At 43.5% G+C, this 17,262-nt stretch overlaps 1 long non-coding RNA gene and 1 pseudogene across 4 annotated transcripts in view; one reads left to right on the top strand and one right to left on the bottom strand.

Annotated features, from left to right (window-relative positions):
* LOC311592203 overlaps positions 1-17,262 on the bottom strand; it is a 53,017-nt gene that overhangs the window by 21,652 nt on the left and 14,103 nt on the right. The gene's annotated exons all lie outside the window — the stretch shown is intronic.
* On the top strand, positions 5,831-7,612 carry LOC311588441 (elongation factor 1-alpha 1-like; annotated as a pseudogene). Its single transcript has one exon. The product of its transcript is annotated as an elongation factor 1-alpha 1-like (transcript).

Raw genomic sequence — 17,262 nt, 5'->3', positions numbered from 1 at the left:
ATAGGCATTTAAGGAAACAACTGACCATAGATTAGAAGAATTCACATGCTTGATGATGCAGATAAACCTGATCACTTTTCATTTCTTCTGCTGGGAGTGTGACCAATGTTATATTAAAAGAAAGAAAGAAAGAAAGAAAGAAAGAAAGAAAGAAAGAAAGAAAGAAAAGAAACCTCCGAGTCACTGTATGGACCATCCTGCTCTGTGAATGAGAAGATGTCAAACCCATCCCCTGCATCTTACAGGCAAGAAAAACACCTTACCATACCATGCTTATGATCCACAGCTAATTTGTGACTTGAAAAAAAATTATAAATTTTTTGGCTAATTTTCTTGGAAAAAAATGACGAAGAACAGTGGAGGAGAGAGAGAGAGAGAGAGAGAGAGAGAGAGAGAGAGAGAGAGAGAGAGAGAGAGAGAGAGAGAGAGATCGAAACCTAAGTAGCCTGCCTGGTAGAAATGGCTCCTAGAATAAGGCTCACAGCTTAGAGTGAACATTTTCATTAACTTAGAGAGAACTTTATACTCATCCACCTCAGAATCCTAGGGCCCTGGCTCACACAGTGCCTTGAAAATGGAGGCATGTCTGGTCTTTGGTCTTTTAGCTGCTATGCTGCTATCTACTTGTCCTTTGGTGTCTGATGGGACCTTTCATCTTGGCAGTGTTCCGAGATGCTGTCATGGGAGCCCTGTCTTCTGCTCACAGGTCTAGCACTCAGGTCATGCCCCTATAGGTTCCATCTGTGCTCTTCTGGCATGTGGTCTCAACCTGTTTGAGAAACTGTGAAAGATGAGACCAGTTCCCCAACTCTTACAGAGTCTAGTTCCAGTCTGACTCTCCTACCCTGACTCGTTTTCTACACGATTGCCCATTCCCCCTCTTCTTAGGGTGAGGCTAAGGTCCCCTCCAAACACCCAGTCCTCAACACTTCTCTCCCAGTTTGCTTTTCTGTTGCCATGATAAAACAATCTAACCAAAGCAACTCGGGGGAAGAAAGGGTGTGTTTGACTTCTATCTCGAGGTAACAGTCGATCACTGAGGGAAGTTAGAGCAGAAACTCAAGGAAATGAAAGAGAGGCATGAGGGAAAACTGTTTACTTGTTTACTCCTCTAGATTCCGTATACAGCCCAGGCCCACCAGCCTAGGAATGGTGCCGCCCACAGTGGGCTCGGCCCTCCTACACAAGCAAGGCAATCACCACAGGCCCTTCTGATGGAGGTATTCCTCAGCTTTGAATCCCCCAAGTGACTCTACAGTGGCCCCTGGAAACCAAGAATTGGAGGTACGGCAGTCTCAGAGGAGTCAGGAAGGGGGAAGGGTAAAGCTGAGGACTGCTAAAAAGAAGTAATTCATAGGATTTAAGAATACATGCCATATGAAATCCGTGAAAGAGATCATCAGCCAAGGATGGTGCTGAGATGGTTTAAACGACCCAGCTGGGTGTGGCGTGCGCTTCTGAAGCAAGATGGTGCCTGGTTTGTTGGTGGTATACATGGTGGGGGCTTATGGACCACAAGGCTGCTAGAGGATGTTAAGAAGGCTGCTCTCCTGGAAGGATGCCCAGCTGGCCACACAGGTGGGTGAATGGATGGGCCTCACTGTCTTTAAGAACACGCGAACGGGAAAATAATAACAAAATTGTGATGTAGGAAAGGGAGCCCCAGAAACTCTCTTTCCTTGGGGGATCCATTTCAGGGATCCAGTCTCCTAACCTATGGCCACACTTTGCTTTCACGAATTGATCCGATATGTCACTTATGTGAAAGGCGGGCTACTTACGAGACAGCCGTGCACCCCGCTGGCTCTGCGTGTGAATGCCCACAGGTGAGCAGGGCTGGCTCGGCCTGCAGGAATGCTGACGGTGCTTTCGAGGCTCTTCCTGGTGCTAGGCACTATTCCAACCCACAAGAAAGGACTCGTCTTATACATGGAGAAACTGAGGCACCAAGAAGCTGTGACTTGCCCAGGCTCACAGACAGTGACTAACGGAGCAGAAACTGCAATGGGACACCACAGTTCTGTGCTCATAACCACTGAGCTGGGGATAGATGTGGAAGGGTAGACATTTTATAAGAACGCAATTTGGAACCAGATAGAGCGACACACACCTGGAGTCCCAGCTCCATAAAAGGCCTAGGCAAGAGGATCACCTCAGTTCACAGGTTCAAGACCAAAGTGGACAAAACAGCCAAAACCTATTTTTAAAAGAAAGAAAGAGGTGAGGGAGAGCAGAGGGAGATCGGGCAGTGGGAATAGACAGTGTTTGTCATGGGGTAATATCCTGCAAAAACTGAGCAGAGGTGTAAACTCCTACTTCTGGTGATTGTGACATGGGCAATTTACTCAGTCTCAAACATGTCCTCAGACATACAAATGTCAGAGGACAAATGAATGGCCTTTATACAATTTTATTTTTTTATTTTATTATTTTTTGTTTTGTTTTGTTTTTCAAGACAGGGTCTCTCTGTGTAGTCTTGGTTGTCCTGGAGTCACTTTGTAGACCAGGCTGGCCTCGAACTCACAGCAATCTGCCTGCCTCTGCCTCCCAAGTGCTGGGATTAAAGGCGCGTGCCACCACGCCCAGCCTCTAATGTTATTTTTTATGGCAACATTTATAATAGTAGCCGTCTGAAAATAACCTTCATTTCTACGGATACGGAGCTGGCTAAAAAACAATTGTATTTCTATAAAGTCGAATATAATTCAGCCACAAATTGGTAAAATGAAGATCTCTGTGTGTTGCTGTGGAGAGATCTTTAGGATATCTTATCTAGAAATAAAATCATGGGGTGCAGCGGTCAAGTATGCTGTAATTTGAGTCAATAGAACAGGTATTTATCTATGTGGTTGCGTGTTTTTAAGTATAGGAAACCAACAGAATCGATTTACTGAGAGAGAAGAACTGGGTGCGTGTGGGACAGGAACGTGAGAAAGGAGGTTCTAAGCTGGGAGCATCCCAGGAGGCAGGAGCTGTATTCCGGAAGCACGACCACACGCTGTTTCCATGGGTGTGGACAGGGCTAAGAACAAAAGGCAGGGACATAGTGGCCGAGCTTTGGAGGAGAATCACTGCGGTCCGAGGCCCCCGAGGGACAAGGCGGAGGAGGGAATTAGTGAACCCGAATCCAAAGAAAGCTTTTGTTGGTGAGAAAGAACAAGAAACAGCCGCTGTCAGTGCAGTCCAGCAGAGGAGTTGGGAGGGAGGGACCCATTCCACGCTCCCCTGCTCGAGGATCCCTGACTAGTGAGTGCCTCCTTAGTGGGCAGACAGTTGGTGTCACCAGGGCAGATGGGGTTGTCTCGGCCTACATCCTGCTAAGCTTCTGGGCCCCCCCCCCCCCCCCAACGCTAGCAGCGGCAGTGCAGAGTCGGTTTGGAGTACACAGGGAACAGTCTTCATCACTTTGTGGAGTTCAAGCACACCAATACAAGGCATATAAAAAGTAGGAAACTTTTGTCCAAACAACAACAACAACGATGATGATGACGATGATTTAAAAATCCCCAAGTGACGAGCCCAAGTATACGGTTTCCAGGCCAACATTTCTTTGAAGCATGGTTCACCAAGTCTCAGTCCATGGCGCCACCTAGCGTCCAGGAGAAGCTTCACACACTCAGTGCCTCCAAGCCCCTCCAAGCTGATTTCACTGCCGATCAGACCTTCAGTTGGTAATGATCTTCTCCCCTAAAAGGCGTAAATATTTTGAAACCTAAAATACTTGGAGTGATTTTTTTTTCTTTTGAAACAATAGTGGAAAATTATCTACACTGACTTTTGGACTGACTCATTATGATTTCTCTGGTGGTGCGTGTTTCAAACTGTTTATAGAGTAAATACCGTCTCTGACCCACAACTAAATATTCTGTGAGTTGCTTCTGAACTTGCCCTTCCCGTTTACTTGTTATTAAGGCAGCAAGTCTCAGTCCTGGCTGCAAAGTGCTCACGTGGACAAGCTCCTGCTGGAGATTACGTTCTCACTGGTTTGCGGAGGGAAAGCACCCTTGAAGCTTTAATGGGCCACTGGGCCAGGAGCCCTTGCTCATGCTACTGAGTGGCCCTGCAGCGAGGTATGCACCTGCAGCTGCGAGGTGCGAGATCTCATAATAGGAGGCCCAATTGTAAGAGTGTTCTAGCTCCATGTGCCTGTTCCTGGCCGCACCCTAGGTGCCTGGCCTCCTCTTAGGCTGTCACCGATCTTACCTGCTCTTCCAGGACCTGCCTCAGTGTTCCCTCCTCTAAGACTTGCTTTGTCCTCATCCCCAACGTTAGAACCTATTAGGGCTCTAAAAATAACTTCTGAGCCAGGTGTGGCGGTGCAGGCCTATAATCCCAGGATTAGGGAGGCAGAAGCAGGCGAATCTTCATGAGTTCAAGGCCGGCCTGGTCTATAAAGCGAGTCCAGTACAGTCAAGGCTACACAGAGAAACCCTGTTTTGAAAAACCAAAAAGAAATAAGGAAAACAAAGAAAAGTAACTCCTGTGATTCTTTTTTTCATAATAGAAACATGAAAGTGATAGTTTTGGTATGGGGGTCACTATGTAGCCCAGGCTAGCCTGAAACTCTCCGTCTTCTTGCCTCAGATTCCTTGAGTTCTAGGATTACAGACCATCATGCCCCACTAGGCTATCTCTTTTAATGTACCAACTTTTAACAGTCAAAAAGTATGATATTTCTGTGAGGTGTAAATTAAACTCTCTTCGAAACAGGGAGTATGAACAAAGTGAGGAGACAGCCTGCAAAATAGGGGAAATCTTTGCCAGCTATATATGTGGTAAAAGGTTAGTATCTAGAATACAAAAGAACAACAAAAACTAAACACCCATAAATGAACTGCCGATCAATAAATGGGCCAATGAACTGAACAGAGAGTTCATGAAAAAAAAACACAAAAATGTCCAATAAATATTTTGGATATAATATTTTATCAAATATTTCACATTTTATTAATATAATCAAGCTATATTACAGAGATACAGAGATAAAAAAGAATATGGTACTAGCACAAAACCAGAGATGTAGACAAATGGAAAAAAAATAGGAGACCCAAATTCAAGTGCATATCATTACAGCCATCTCATATTTGCCAAAGATGCCATAAATATACAATTGAGAAAAGACAGCACCGTCACCAAACTGCAAGACCTGGATGTCCACATGTAGGAGAACTAAATTAGATCCATACTTATAACTGCACAAAAATTATCTCTAAATGGACTGAAGACCTTAATGCAAAATCTGATATGCTGAAAGAGAACACAGGTATATGCTGCAGGTTCTAGGTATAAGAAGCGACTTTCTGAATTCATCTCTAACTGACAAACAGAAGTTCATGAAACTAAAAAGCTTCAGCACGTTAAAGGAAATAATCAACCAAGTTAAAAGAAAGCCCACTGAAGGACAGAGAAGTTTTGCCAGCTATGCATCCAGAAGAGGGTGACTGTCTAGAACATACAGAGGACTTTTTTTAAAAACTGATCATCAGCCGGGCGTGGTGGCGAACGCCTTTAATCCCAGCACTCGGGAGGCAGAGGTGAGTTCGAGGCCAGCCTGGTCTACAAAGTGAGTCCAGGACGGCCAAGACTAACACAGAGAGACCCTGTCTCGAAAAACCAAAACAAAACAAAACAAAAAACAAAAAACAAAAAACAAAAAAAAAAACCCTGACCATCAAAAGACAAACAACTTTGTTTTTAAAATGAGCTATGGAGCTGACAGAAAGGTCTCAAAAGAAACACAGGTGGTTATTAAACATTTTTAAAAGGTGTTTAACATCCTTAGCTGTGAGGGAAAAAAAACGCAGCTTGAAACTACTTTAAGATTCCATCTTGCTTTTTTGAAATGGATTTGCTGTCAGAACACAGGTGTTGTGAAAACCACGGCTAATTCAAAGCCAAGATGGGAAAGGAAAAGACTCACGACAATATCGTAATCACTGGACACGTAGATTCCAGCAAGTCCACCACAACTGGCCGACTCATCTACAAATGTGATGGAATCCACAAGCGAACCATCAAAAAGTTTGAAAAGGAGGCAGCCAAGGTGGGAAAAGGCTCTTTTAAGTATGCCTGGGTCTTGGACAAACTGAAGGCTAAGTGTGAGCGTGGTATCACTATTGACATCTCCCTGTGGAAATTTGAGACCAGCAAATACTATGTGACTGTCATTGATGGCCCCGGGCACAGAGACTTCATCAAAAACATGATTAGAGGCACACATCTTAGGGTGACTATGGTGTCCTGATTGTTGCTGCTGGTGTTGGTGAATTTGAAACTGGTATCTCCAAGAACAGGCAGACCCATGAGCATGCCCTTCTGCCTTAAGCCTGGGTGTGAAAGAGCTGATTGTTGGTGTCAACAAAATGGATTCCACTGAGCCACTCTACAGCCAGAAGGGATATGAGGAAATCGTTAAGGAAGTCAGCACCTACATTAAGAAAATTGGCTACACCCCTGACACAGTAGCATTTGTGCCAATTTCTGGTTGGAATGGTGACAACATGCTGGAGCCAAGTGCTTAATAAGCCTTGGTTCAAGGGATGGAAAGTCACCCGCAAAGATGGCAGCGCCAGTGGCACCACACTGCTGGAAGCTTTGGATTGTATCCTGTCACCAACTCATCCAACTGACAAGCCCCTGAGACTGCACCTCCAGGATGTCTGTAAAATTGGCGGCATTGGCACTGTTCCTGCGGGCCAAGTGGAGACTGGTGTTCTCAAACCTGGCATGGTGGTTACCTTTGCTCCAGTCAATGTTGCAACAGAAGTCAAGTCTGTTGAAATGCACCATGAAGCACTGAGTGAAGCTCTTCCTGGAGACAGTCTGGGCTTCAACGGAAAGAACGTGTCCATCAAAGATGGTAGACGTAGCAACATTGTTGGTGACAGCAAAAATGACCCACCACTGGAAGCAGCTGGCTTCACTGCTCAGGTGATCATCCTGAACCATCCAGGCCAAATTAGAGCTGGCTATGCTCCTGTGCTGGGTTGCCACACCGCTCACACAGCAGGCAAGTTTGCTGAGCTTGAAGAAAAGATTGATCGTCGCTCCAGCAAGAAGCTGGAAGCTGGCCCTAAATTCTTGAAGTCTGGTGATGCAGCCATTGTTGATATGGTCCCTGGCAAGCCCATGTGTGTTGACAGTTTCTCTGACTATCCTCCACTGGGTTGTTTTTTGCTGTTTGTGACATGAGACCGACAGTTGCTGTGGCTGTCATCAAAGCTGTGGACAAGAAGGCTGCTGGAGCTGGCAAAGTCACCAAGTCTGCCCAGAAAGCTTGGAAGGCTAAATGAATATTATCCCTCACACTGCCACCCCAGTCTTAATCAGTGGTGGAAGAACAGACTGAACTGTTTGTCTCAATCGGTCATTTAAGTTTAATAGTGGAAGACTGATTAATGAGAACAATGCATCGTAAAACCTTCAGAAAGAAAGGAGAATGTTTTGTGGGCCGTGTGTGTGTGTGTGTGTGTGTGTGTGTGTGTGTGTGTGTGTGTGAGAGTTTTAAGTTATTAGTTTTCAAAATCAGTACTTTTTAATGGAAACAACTTGACAAAAATCTGCCACAGAATTTTGAGACCCATTAAAACAAGTTTAATGAGGAAAAAAAAAATTCCATCTTACCCTAGTCCATGACTATGATCAGAAAAACAATTGACAGCGAATGCTGGTGTCAGTGTTGGGAATTGGGAACCCTCATATGCTGTTGGTGAGGTATAGACTGGTGCAGCCACTTTAGAAATCAGTCTGGGAGTCACTCCAAAGACCAAAGACATGACCCCCCCCCCCACCTCCGCATCCCTTCTGAGCATGCATGCAAAGGGCCTTACATCCTACTTCGGAGACACTTGTACATCCGTGCTCATGGGTGCCCTGCTCATGATGATAAAGAAATAGGGTCAAGCTAGATATCTACCAGCTGGTGAAAAGATAAGGAAAGTGTGGTACATTTACAACAGGAAATATCCAGCTGTAAAGAAAAATAGAATCAAGAAATTTTCAACTAAATGGGTGAAACCAGGAAAAAAAATTATACTAAGTGAGGTCACCCAGGTCAAGAAATACAAACACTGCAATTTTTTTTTCTTATACGAGGATACTAACTTCAATTTTATTTATTTATTTATTTATTTATTTGTCTTGTGTGTTTAACTCGGGAAACAAATGGATCTAGAAAACTAGAAATGAGCCACTGAGGGTAGCCATTAAGGAAGAAAAGAGAAGAGAATATAGTCAAAACAGAAGTAGAGAGGAGAATAACGGAGGCTGGAAGGCTAAGCACGAAGGGGGCGGGGCCACGGGGAAATGAGCAAGCGGGGGAAGGGTTAACCAAAATGAAGGGTGTATGAAAAAGCTGTTTGGAAACCTATGATCTGGAAGTCCCAGTAAAAAAAATATAATTAGAGGGCATAGTAGAATGCGTGTGACATAAAAGAACAGGAAGGGAACCCTGAGGGTTAAAGGTTTAAGTGTGGCTGACGACAGAGGGATGCAAAAGTGGGGGTGGGTAACGTGTGAGTTAACCGAAACTTAGGGAAACCACAAGTAAGTATGCTAATTTAAACTACTTCTTTTTCCTTTCTTTCTTTCTTTTTTAAAGAAACAGTCCAGAGGTAGGTCCTCTGCTTCAGTGGACAGAGCTGCTTCCAAAAAACATGGGCTGTTAAAAAAAAAAAAAACTTCAGTGTCAAGCTTAGAATATATTAATGAGTCAGGCGTAGTGGCACACACCATTAATCCCAGCACTCGGGAGGCAGAGGAAGGCGTATCGCCAGAGTTCGAGGCCAGCCTGGTCTACAAAGCGAGTGCAGGACAGCCAAGGCTACACAGCGAAGCTCTGTCTCGAAAAACAAAACAAACAATAATGATGATAATGATAATAAATAATAATAATAAACGATGATGATGGTCAGGGAGGCCCCAAAACAACACAAGCTACTGCCGTGGCTCTTGGTTGCCCACCAAAATTAGATGGTAAGATCATTTTGCTGACGACACCACATGTTTTGTGTGCCAGGCATAGGGAAATTGGTCTGGCTGACTAGGAAACTCTCTATCCGCTGGCTAGCTTTCACAGTGATGCAAGGTGCTATGTAGGCTGCTGGGAGAGAAAAGACAGCAATAGTCTTACCCAACACTGGATCCTGCATGTTGCAGTACCAACCTGCCAGGTTAAGACACGCCCACTGCTGCCATAGTGGTCTGACTTTTATGGGAGGGCGGCGGTTTGATTAAGAAATATCCTTTAATAGGCTCAGGCGTTTGAACACTAGATGCCCAGCGGGTGCTGCTCGCTATCTGGGAGGCTTAGGAGATGTGGCCTTGCTGGAGGAAGTTCGTCACTGGGAGTGAGCTTTGAGGCTTTGTGACTTCATCCTATTTCCAGTTCTGCCACCTCCTTTCTGCTTTCTGCTTCCTGCTTAGGCTGTCATGCCTGCCTGCTGCCACGCCTCCATACCAGGACGAGCTCTGGAGCCATAGCCCATATAAACTCTTCCTTCCGAAAGCTGCCTTGGTCACGTGACTTATCACAGCAACAGAAAAGTAAGTAATAACAGTGCATAACCAACGACCTTCTAAATGGAGTTGAGACCTGCTTCACAAGAGGGATTTCATGCCTGGTACTGTGAACCCGACTAAAAGCCCATGCCCACGTCTGGGGAGGGCACAGACCCTAGAAGAGAATCTACTTGTTTTCTAAATGGTCACGTTGTCAAACTGCCTTCTAAATATCTGTGTTTACACCCATAAAATTGTGCTGCTCTCCACCTTGGTCAGAGAAGTGTCTTTTTGCAGTGGTTAGTGGTTAACACAGAGACTCAAGCCTGATCAAACAGCTGAGAATAAGTGACTCTGAGTGGTCAGCCACAGATGGACCGTGGATATCAACCTCACCCCATCCAAGGCTTAGGGAACACCGAGGAAGAAGGGAGCAAGCAGAAAGGGTGAGAGAGCTGGCAGCTGGGAGGAGTCCTGTGAAACGTTTTGGGGGACGGGGTACTACCAGGCTTCTTCGGCACTCATGAACTTAGAGCACTTGGGGTGACCTGCACAAGACCCACACAAGAGCGAGCCAGCCAACATTCCCCTGTGAGGGAGGGGGTCCTGAGACCCCAACCCAATTGGAACTATTATTGGCAGTTGATGGATAATGAGGGAGAGAAAGTTACTTTTCTTTGGGACTATGGTTGTTGATAGGTTGCCCATGGCAGCAGTCACTGTACTCTGTGGGTTAGTAAACTAAAAAGGGAAAGAGCATTTGGGAGGTAAATATGCTAAGCGTTTATGGGAAGAACTGGAGAAAACGGGGTAGTAGGTGTGGGGTGATCAAAATACCCTGTATATACCCATGACATTTTCAAAGACTAGATTTTAAAAATACTGTTTGGAAAAAATAAGCCACAATATGTAGATTCGGGTGACTTCACTCTGTAAAAGCATAAGAATTGGATGAAATTTCACACTACATGCTTTTCTATGGTGTGATCTTCAGTAAAAATGCCTTATACTAAATCAGGTCAGTGAGAAAAATCTAGTTTCATAAAATAATACATTAGAAAGCTATTGTTTAAATTTGCATTTTTTCACAGCAAAATTTGCCATAAAAATCATTAAATGATCAGTTCCACTACTGTTTTAATAGTTTAATAATTTAGTATAAGTTGTGGCCAGATCTTTAAGAATGTGGTTTCTGGGCTGGAGAGATGGCTCAGAGGTTAAGAGCACTGGCTGCTCTTGCAGAGGTCCTGAATTCAATTCCCAGCAAACACATTGTGGCTCACAACCATCTATAATGAGATCTAGTGCCCTCTTCTGACACACAAGTGTTCATGTAGGCAAAACACTATAAATAAATAAATAAATACAATTTTAAAAAGAATATGGTTTCTTTTTAAGATTCATTCTATTTTGTGACTCTGTGGGGGGGGTATACGCTGTGCCTACAGAAACTACAAGAGAGGGTCAGATACAACACACACACACACACACACACACACAGCTGGAGCTGCTAGTAAGTGTTCTTAATTTCAGGCCTGTGTTTGTTGGGCCTCCTCCCTCTCTGTGTGTCTTTGCCTCCCTTTCTCTTTCTCTGTGTTTTCAGAAATGAATCGTTACTTTTTTCATCTTTAAGAATTTTGTCACCTTTTTGTTGATTTTTTTACTCAAATTTTAGGATGATTTATAATAAATGACCTGACAGTCTTGTTTTTATGAACACTGTACTCACTCATTTATGCTCTGATATCACTATTTTGCATAGATCTCAACAGAGACACAAATTTCCCAAGCAAAGGAACAAGCATCAGTGGTACCCCTCAGCCGAGTTCCACACACAGGCAACAGGCTGCTTTCACTTCTTGCTCTGAGCCTTTGGAGTCTAGACTTGTGGACTTACCTAGATCTGTGTGGGTTGGCTCTGAGCATCCATAGACTGGCTCTCAGAAAAAGTGGTATGATGCGATTTATTGTAGGGGCAATTTATTAGGGAGAGCCTGTGCCTAGGAAGAAGCCCTGCTCTCCATTCTATGCCAGGGGAAGACACATTTAGGGGCATGTAAGATCCATTTCCTTTCTACATAACGGTTTTCTTTCTATAGCCGGCTTTGGAAAAGAGTTTATTTTTATTAAGAAAGGCAACATTTTTCCAAGGGTGGTCATGCAAGCCTGGAATCTCAGTGCTTAAGAGACAGACAAAAAGAAGAGGCTCAGGAGTTCAAGGTCAACTGGGCTACAGGGGACACAAAGCAAAACAAGAAAAAAAAATTGCACTTAGCTTCTTCACAACCCATGACTAGGATATATAAACACCACCCTGCACTGACATATACTATTCAATATGTTATGTAAATGTAAACTTCCTTTTACAAATTGAAGATTTCGTGCTTTCTTCTTTTGGAAAATAACTTGCCCTCACTAAGTCTTATTGTAGTTTTAGGTGGCATCATGAGGGCTTTTCATGCAAATAACCTCCTTCCAAATCTATTCCAAATGGTCAGAGAAGTAGAAATGTTTAACGGCAGACCAGACCCTAAGCAAGCAGGCTTACCCAGCTTTCAGATTGTGGCTTGGGTATCCCCAAAAGTCTGTTCTTCGCTGATTGAGCAGTTGGAGAAAAATGGCTTGAGTGTGTGCCCTGTGTAATTTCAGTTCAACTGAGGAATTCTAGAAAGACTTGCTCATTGAGAGGGTGGTTATGCTTTGTGTTTTCTGTTAGGCTCTGTGGCAGAGGATGAAGCAGAATTTCTTTCTTCCCTTTTCTTTTTCTCATAAACATAAAAGAAAATTAAAAACTATCTGAGTTGGAGAGGTAGGTTAGTTGGCTCAGGAAACGGAGCTACCCAGAAGCCACTCCATCCTTGGAAGACCTGGGCATCTGTAGAGCCTCACGCAGCGTGGGCCACTGTCTGTCCTGCTGCTGATCTTTCAGGAGCTTCTTCTAGCCACATATTTGAGACTACTTACTTGGATCAAGACCCAGGTATGCTATTAGGTTTGCTTACTGATGCCAGCTTAGATACTGTGCCAACAGCAAAATTCGATCCCCTGCTGGGCAGAGTGGCCAAGCACACCCTCAACTTTATGTCTCTCTGACATGTTAAAATAATGTGAAGACTAGCGTTTGGGGGGATTTGTATTGGTGCCATACACAATTCCAACTACTTTTACATGAATTACATTGTCTAATCTCTACAGAAAGTCTTTATGGAACTTTGAAACTTAGATTAAGAATCTAGATTTTTTTTTCTGGGCACAGTGGTGCACACATATAATCCCAGCAGTTGGGGAGGCAGAGGCAGCCGGATCTCTGTGAGTTTGAGGCCAGCTTGGTCTACAAAGACAATCAAGGCTACACAGAGAAACCCTGTCTTGAAAAAACAATACAAAAAAATAATCTAGATTTTTTTTTTTGTTGCTGTTGTTGCTTTTTGTTTTTTGTTTATCAGTCTGGGTCAAACTCAGGGCCTCCCACAGGCTAGGAATTAATTGCTCTACCACTGAGCAATAGATCCAAGAACCTATGCTCTGGAACAAATCCAAATCGGTATATCCTAGAGCCTTTGATATTTCTGATTTTACGAGCCCTGGTTTTGATAATGGGTCTCAGTGTACTTGATGCCAGATACCACTGTGGTACTTGGCATATTGGCGCTTTCTCCAAGCCTCCTAGGGCCTTTCCAACTGCCAGCAGCTGCTCAACCTTCCCTAAAGGCTTCTGTGTTAACTAGAGTTCCAGCTGTGAGCATGGGCCTGTGGAGGTAGAAAGCCTTCCTTCTGAAAACTCTTAACCAAAGGCTGGTATCTGTCGATGCATTGAATTGTAATGAGTTCTACACTGGTACTCAGAGCTTTTCCAGCGTGACTGAGCATCAGTTAGCCTTAGCAGTGACATGCTTTCTTCTTCTTTTTTTAATATTTTATTAATTTATTCATAGTACATCTCAATTGTTATCCCATCCCTTATATCCTCCCATTCCTCCCTCCCTCCCGCTTTCCCCCTACTCCCCTCCCCTATGACTGTGACTGAGGGGGACCTCCTCCCCCTGTATATGCTCGTAGGGTATCAAGTCTCTTCTTGGTAGCCTGCTATCCTTCCTGAGTGCTTTTCTCTTAATACATACATTAGCCACAAGAGGGAACTGCGTGAGCAGTAAGAGGCTGCTTTGAGAAGGTCCTCAGTCTCTTAGCACTCAGCCCCACTTCTGGAGTCTAGAAGGTTGTCAGTATGCTTGCCACATGTTATTCAATTAGTGCTTGTACTCAAGAGAACACTGGATAACCACTTAACTGTTTTTAAACAATCAGGAAAGGGTGAACTGGTTTTATCTGATCAATCACTAGGCGAAATGGACTTAACGGCAGAGTATATATCGGCAATGGCCAATTTCCTTTCCTAATGCAGACATGACTAGTCTGAACCCATGAGTTTTCCCCTCCCTAGAAAAGGTAAAACCATGGAAGGAGTCCTGCCATCCCTACGGTTTTTCCCTTTGTTTTATGTTTATAGTGTTTTGTGTTTCCTCAGGATCCTGCATGGCATTGGGAACAGGTAGACTGTAGAAGGTAGAACATTGTCCTTCCTGGCTCGGGTCCTGCAGACAACCTTCTGATTTGGAAGTGAAAGGCAGTGGTGGCAAAGACAAGACCAGGACCAACTCCTAAGAAAGTGAGACAGAAAGGGAGAGCCTGTCAGGAACCACACTGGCGTCTTCAGGGGACATGTCTAGAGCAGGGGACACTCCTGTGAGGTTTCAGATGTCACATGATCTGTATGAGATCAAGTTCAAATGTGACTCTACGGCTGAGCGTTCACTCCTTTGTTTGATGTATAGCTTCCAACGTTGTGTCTGGATGGTGCATTTGCTCTTCCTTCTGTATTCATGTACTCTTGACCACAGAAAGTTCTAGAGAAACTGTGTATTTTCAATAATCCATAAGATCCTTTGTTTTGCTTAATATACAAAAAAAATTACTATTTTCCAAGTGAATGTAACTTCATTTGTTTCCTTACTGGAAGAATTAAGAGAAAAACAATTTTAGGAACTGAATAAAAACCAGTAAATCAGGTTGACATAAGTTATTATGCATACTTAGCAAAAGACAGTTTGTTAAATTATTAAAAATTTGGACCCTGTACTCAAGTTTTAATACTCCTTTGTAATTCTGTAAACTCTGATCTGTGTTAAGCCTCAGTTTCCTTATCTATGAAGTGGTATAAGTATTTATCTCTCATTATAAAGAGGATAAACATTAAGGTGTATACAGTGGAACTTAACACTCAATTCGGGCTGGATAAATGCTAGTTGTTATTATTTGTGCATCTAGACCAAACAAAGGGTGTGTGTGTGTGTGTGTGTGTGTGTGTGTGTGTGTGTGTGTGTGTGCGTGTCTAGTTCAAAATATAGTTGTGATTTTTTCCCCCACACGAGTGTACTACTGCCTCGAAGTATACTATTAAAGGCACATATTCATCTAGCTCCTGGTGTTGATATTTGAAAAGAGTAACAACCTGGGTCCCAGTGTTACTGTACAAATGAGGGACAAGGGTGGGCAGTCAACATGAATCAGGCATCCACTGCAGCCTCTGGTTCCTCTAGCGGAACTCTTGCCTCTTCAAAATAAGGCTCTCATTGGGAGATCATAAAGTTCCAGGGATGAGGCAGGGAGTCACACTCACACCTTTCAGGATCCCAGAGCATCTTCTAACTCAGTTATTGGGCAACGGGAGAACTGTGAGGCTGGGCACAGAGCAGAGCACACTCTGAGAGAATAAATGGCCCTTTCTCTTTTTCCCTCCCAATGGACACTTACTGGTTGTTTTGATGTGCACGAGGTCATCTAGGGTATCTGTTTAAAATCCTAATTCTCAGATCACACAACCAGGACATTCTAATCCAGGAAGTCTGGGATTTAGCCAGGGGACTTGCACATTTAAGGTATCTACAGGCAAAGCAGACACAGGTGACAGTGTGACCACTCCTTGGAAATGATTGCCTTGACAGGAAATGGATGTCATCTTTAACTAATACTGAATATCCTCCTGGTTTAAATACACATAGGAGATACTCCAAATATAAAACTAAAAATCATACTTATACCTTTTAGTAATATGATTGTAAATATTTTGATAGTTGTCTCTTTAATCTTTTAAAATAAATGGCAATGACTATGTCTTTGGGAGGGCACTGTCAGCTATTTGGCCACATTTCCTTTTAAGTAGTTATAATTAAATATACTGGGCATTCAGTTTTAGAGATATATTCCACTTATGCTAATTCTCTTGGTTTTTCTAAATGATTGTTTTATGTCTAGAGTGAATGTAAATTGACTCTAGCTTTCAAGACTTGTTCTAAGAAGTCAAGCTTGTAAGATCCTTTCAACTCTTTGATTATAGAGCATACTTATCTTTGGCATATGCCTTTAATCCCAGTACCCTGAGGGCAGACAGGCAGATCTCTGTAAGTTGGAACCAGCCTGTTTAGCAAGCCTGTTTAGCAAGTTCCAGGCTAAACAGGGTGCTCCATAGTGAGACCCTGACTCAGAAAACAAGGCAGGGAGCAACAGAGAATGGTAACTCTAAGAACGTTTATCAAATAGCTTATACTATCTTCAAACATGACGGAGCATCTAAAATTTTATCTTCTAGAACTTAAACACAGAGATTATCTCTTGACCTGGGACATTTTGTGCGGGTCTCCTGATGTCACTGCCTATCAAAGGTAACAGCGACAGTTCACATTGCTGTGGGAACATTGTAGTGTGTGCTTACATAACCCTAGGTGGTACAGGTCATTCCGCTCATGTGACCTTTTGATAAGATCAAAAGACATGGTAAACAGACATGTGAGGCTGCTGCTGAAGAGCACGGTATGCTGTTTTATAGAATCTTTTTTTAAGATGCAGAAGGGGTATACTCTAATAAAGTAATAAGAAAGCATAGCAAGTAATAAACCAAGATCATGGTTGGCACATAAAATATTTGCTCTACTTTTATAACAACTGGGAGCACAAGTTTGATTACACCACCCTGCAGATACATGGGTGAACACCATCCACATGAGAATATATTGCCATGTGACTATGTGATAGGAACTCCCCAGCTCCACTAGAGTCCCGCAGGACCACTTTGGTGGCTTACTTTGAATGAAACATTATCCATGCTGTAATGCTTGTAACATTTCTCTGAAGTGGCCAATAAGCTCATGTCCAACATGAGTAACCACCAGAAAGACGCAAATAAAAACTGTGAGGATATTATTTTATACCTAGCACGATGGCCATGATTAAAGACAAATCTGGGAACTAGGAAGATAGCTCAGTGGGCAGAGTGCCTGCTGAGCAGTGTGAGGACCTGTGCTCTGATCCCTGCCACCCACGGAAAAACTGGGTATGGTGGTATGGCGAGTTCCAGGTTCAGTGAGAGACTGTGTCAGAAAATCAGAGCAATAGAGCACAGCCTGCCTCTGGCCTGTTGAGAATGTGGAAGGTTGCAACACCCCTCCCCTCAGCGCTGTTGATGGGATTGTAAAACAGTGCAACATTTTGAAAAACAGAATTGTGGTTCCTTAAAAAAATAAAATAAAATAAAGGTAGAACTACCATATGATCATAGGATCTGGGTATATGTCCAAAGGATATGAAGTCAGAAATCTCAAAGAAATATTTGTGTACTTGTTCATGGCATTCCTCACAGTAACCAGAGATGGAGGAAATGCTTACGTCCAAGGATGGACGGATGCATTAATAACACGTGGTGCACACATA

This window comes from Acomys minous (genome assembly GCF_964271855.1).
Source record: "Acomys minous genome assembly, chromosome: 2".
Classification (NCBI taxonomy): Eukaryota; Metazoa; Chordata; class Mammalia; order Rodentia; family Muridae; genus Acomys; species Acomys minous.
Note: the sequence above shows the minus strand (reverse complement) of the source record. Positions and strands in the feature narration are given on the sequence as shown.